This window comes from Sorghum bicolor, chromosome 6 (genome assembly GCF_000003195.3).
Source record: "Sorghum bicolor cultivar BTx623 chromosome 6, Sorghum_bicolor_NCBIv3, whole genome shotgun sequence".
Taxonomy (NCBI): domain Eukaryota; kingdom Viridiplantae; phylum Streptophyta; class Magnoliopsida; order Poales; family Poaceae; genus Sorghum; species Sorghum bicolor.
The window spans coordinates 38,113,487-38,118,077 of record NC_012875.2 but is presented as its reverse complement, the minus strand read 5'-3'; the positions used below and the strand labels follow the sequence as shown (position 1 = coordinate 38,118,077).

Here is a 4,591-nt window from a genome sequence, read left to right as displayed (position 1 = left end):
TATTATTATTATTATTATTATTATTATTATTATTATTATTATTATTATTATTATTATTATTATTATTATTATTATTATTATTATTATTATTATTATTATTATTATAACAACAGCAACAACAACAACACAATATAGAGGCCTTGAACCCCTAGCTATTCACTAATCACTAAGAAATAATAAATATTTCTACCACCAAATTATTAATGTAATTTTTATTAAAAGCAAAACTTGTATTATTATATCCTGATTCAATCGACAGTTCAAATAATCAAACTATAAAACTAGATCTTGAGTAGTTTGTTATCTAGTATGGTATAAATAAATGTGCATCATGTAATATACTCTCTCCGTCTATTTATCGAAGTCATTTTAGGGTCATGCACAGTGACCAAGGAGAAATTAATTCGGCCAATAAAAGGAGTTGCATGCACGGTTGAATTATTAACTAGACCTGTAAGAGGAGCTGCATGTGCTTGAAAAAAGGTGAAAATAGTGACCCATAACTTAGATGACTCCGATACTTGAATAACTTTTTTCGGTAAGATGACTTCCATAAATAAACGGAGGGAGTATACCCGTGCAATTCATGACAATAGAACAACAAGAAGAATCGAGAGGGCCTTCTGTCACACATGCCCTTGATATATGAATAACTAACTCCATGCTAATTTGAGTTACAGATAACTAACTTCATGATGATTTGAGTTACAATTTTTATGTGTCTTCAAAAGAATTCGTGAAACTTGATATTTAACTATATCATGTATGGATATTATAAAAAGGTGGAATAGCAAGAAATTAGTCCCTCATCTTTTGTCTCAGGCTCAATTTAGTCCCTCAACTTTCAAATTGGCCAAAGCAGTACCTCATCTTTAATTGTTTGTCCAAATTCATCCTTGTGCTCACGTGGCACTCCACGGTGGCAGCCCTAGTGAGCAAATGCGCTGGTGCCGGCTTTGGTAAATAGACAGAGTGTTGGTAGTTGGCACCGCTAGTGTAGGTAAAATTACTCCCTACTTTCACACTCAAGTTCATTGCATTTTGGTTCGAACAACATTATATACTGGGACAAACAATTTCAGATCTTGTTGAGTCTATTTTCATAATAAATTTATTTGGTGATATAAATGTTGTTAATATTTTCTATAAATCTAGTGAAACTTAAGAAAATCTAGCACGAATACCATAGCAACATTTATTTTGGGATAGAGGGAGTATGTTTTTTTAAAAGGAGAGGAGTATGTTATTGATCCAAAAAAATTGAATAACTTCTTTAATGTCCCTTCTATGGTTAGAACCAATGCAATTTCATGTGAAACTAGTTTTAATGCATTGCATGGCTGCCAGGCTATCCAAAGCTATGGTCACCACTAGGCTTTGCTGACTGGAACTGCCAACATATGCAACATGGAGTGCCACATCAGCGTAAGGACAAAACTAAACCAAAATCAAAAGTTGAGGGAATAGTTTGGCCATTTTGAGAGTTGAAGGACTAAATTGAACCTAAGGCGAAAGACATGAGATCAATTTGGTTATTCCACCTTTTAAAAATTATTACATTTAAAGATATATCTCACAACATTTTTTTTGTGTTTAGCAGTGTGAAAAAAAATCTATCATGACCGTATTTTAATTTGATTGTGGCTTAATTATACTTGTCAATTAATGCTTGCATGCACAAAGTTAAGGGTTGGATTACTCTACAAGTTGGATGCTTTGAGACTAACACCCTTTTCAAGGTTATCATATGTGTAGTAGTCTCATTGCAAGGGAAATGGAGTCCCCCGGAGATAAGCATCATATACCTTCAAAAGCCACCACCAATTTCATGTGGTGTCAATCCAGTTGGTTTCTATATGTGGTATTTCTAAATTGATATCATTATGTTGATTTCAATTTGGCATATTTATATGCTTTCTCCATGCATTATATATACTAAACCCCTTTGCGCATTAATTTGCTAGTTATGCATATACTTTGCCATTTACCATATGTATGCATACACTTAGGGGGATCTTAGTCTATGTAATGTGAGAGTCAAGTTTTGTGATCAGTTCCACTCCACATACAAAGGATCACAAAAATTGGTCCTCCCTTGTGCTTCTACTGTCTTTCTTTTGGTGTTTGATTCCAAAGGGGGAGAAGTTGTAGGACCAAAAGCAAGCCTGACCCATAATAAAACCAAAAATTTTGGTAGATACCATGATACAAGTGGAAGCATCCAATTGGTATCAAGGATACAATTGGTTTTGGTTATGAGATAATCAAATTGGAGAACCCCATTTGGAAATGGTCCGGGAAAGGAAGGAAAGTAGATTGTGGAGTTAGGGGGAGGCTTAAGTCCATAATACCACATGGGGACATGCGCAAGGGCAAGATAAGTTTTCAAAGATCCCTACAAGTGAAAAGCAACATATGATCTTGACTTTGCATTGCATCCTAGCAAGTAGATTGATTTTTAATTTGGTATTTGTTATTATTTGCTTGCTTTGGTAGATTATTGTTCAGCTAAAGTTCTCTTTTGATATGAATACCTCCTTTGTTAAATATTAAGCTAATATCTGCCGTGATTGTATACAACCAGCTTCATACTAATTATAACATGTGTGTATGCCTAAAGCATACTCTAGTCATTATTATTTTTAGTTAAGTAATATTGGTGAGCCGATTAATCATTTTACGAATTATGAAAGCTTTACCAAATTACAACCAAATTTGATAACCATGCTGAATTAAACTTAAATTTGACTAATCCAGCCAAATAAATTGCATAAGCATACTATCAAACTGAAACTATAAGGAGGTGTCAAATTTAGTTGTCAACAATTTGCTTGCTTTGGTCGTGTTGTCATCAAGCACCAAAAAAGAGAAGATTATAAGGAAAATAGACCATGGGTCCATTTATTTTGGATTTTGGTGTTTGATGATCAACATAACCAAATTATAAACTAATAAATTTGCAAGTACTTTGAACAACGACATGTCTCTAGATTATAATTTTGCCCCCCCCCCTTATTTCTATAAAAATATTTATTCAAAACTGATATTTATATATTTTTATGAAAATATTTTTTCAAGATAAAGCTATTCATATGGTTTTCACGTTTACAAACATAATAACTTATAAGTTATTCATTATTTGTATTCTCAATGACTCAAATCTTGTCGAAAACAACTTAGAGGCACGCGGACAGCTTCGATGGCCGGGCGACCTTGTGATCTGAGACGAGTGAGAGGGAGTACAAATGACGGGGTTGACGTCTCGACAACGAATCGACGATGAAAAGGTACGGTGGCAGCCAGTGCCGGCCCTGAGTTTTTTTAGGCCCGGGGCGAAACAAAAATCAGATGCCCTTTATACATATAGGTAGATCTTGTTTAATTCACCTTAAAAACTAAATTTTTTTTAAGATTTCCCGTCACATCGAATCTTACGGCACATGCGTAAAGCACTAAATATAGTCAAAACCAAAACTAATTATACAGTTTGCCTATAAATCGCAAGACGTGTACTTGGATAATAATTGCCAAATAAAAACGAAAGTGTTTCAATACCTAAAACTAAAATTTTTTGAAAACTAAACAAGGCCTAAGGGAATTTTTTTGGTTTTGGCTACTGTAGCACTTTCGTTTATATTTGGCAATTATTGTCCAATTATAGACTAACTAGTCTTAAAAGATTCATCTCGTCAATTACAGCTAAACTGTGTAATTAATTATTTTTTATCTATATTTAAGGTTGTAGTTGTTATTCTAGAATAAGGGTCTGATTGGTTCCCCTTGCTAAATTTTAGTCACTTTAGTAACTAAAATCCAAACACACTGACAAAAAAGAGCTAAAATAGTTTAGTTACGCTAGGCCTAAATATTCTACATCGTAAGCCAAGACTAAACAGAAAAAATATTGAATAATATTGAACAACGTTAAATATCATTCAGTACTACACCCAGGACTACAAAAAACTGAACAACATTGAAACGCAAAATATTAAACGATACTGAATTCTGTTCAGTATAACAGTTCGGAGATGTAGAATAGTACTTGTATATATAAATTCATAAATACTTAACACTATATGCAAAAGCAATATTCATATGTAACAATTTATGTACAAATACTTTAAAAAACATTGCATGGTTTGTATACTTGGGGTGGGGCCTATTTAATTGGGGGCCCAGGGCGGCCGCCCCGTTTGCCCGCCTTCAGGGCCGGGCCTGGCAGCTCAGGTAGCTGGCCACGACATAGTACATGCAGGTACACGGCCGGCTAGCTAGCTAGCTAGCTAGGCGCCGGTGTAGATGTGGAGGTTGCACGCCATGGTGACGATGAGGAAGATGGCGAAGAAGAGGATGGTGTGGACGGTGGCGGCCTTGCCGGTGACGCGGAGGCTGCCGAAGTCGACCCAGCGGTGCAGGCCGGGGAACTCGATGAGCAGGCCCGGCGAGAGCAGCACGAAGAGCACGACGCCCACCACCACCGGCGCCCAGTCCAGCATCCCGGCCGGCCGGTCGTCTCCTTCTGCCTTCCAGATCACTATGCTGTCTAGCTAGCTACTGTATGATGTATACTGCTGCGCGTGCTGGGTGTGTG

At 36.1% G+C, this 4,591-nt stretch overlaps 1 pseudogene; it reads left to right on the top strand.

Moving 5' to 3' along the window:
* The window catches only part of LOC110436449, a 5,339-nt pseudogene that overhangs the window by 319 nt on the left and 429 nt on the right, over positions 1–4,591 (top strand).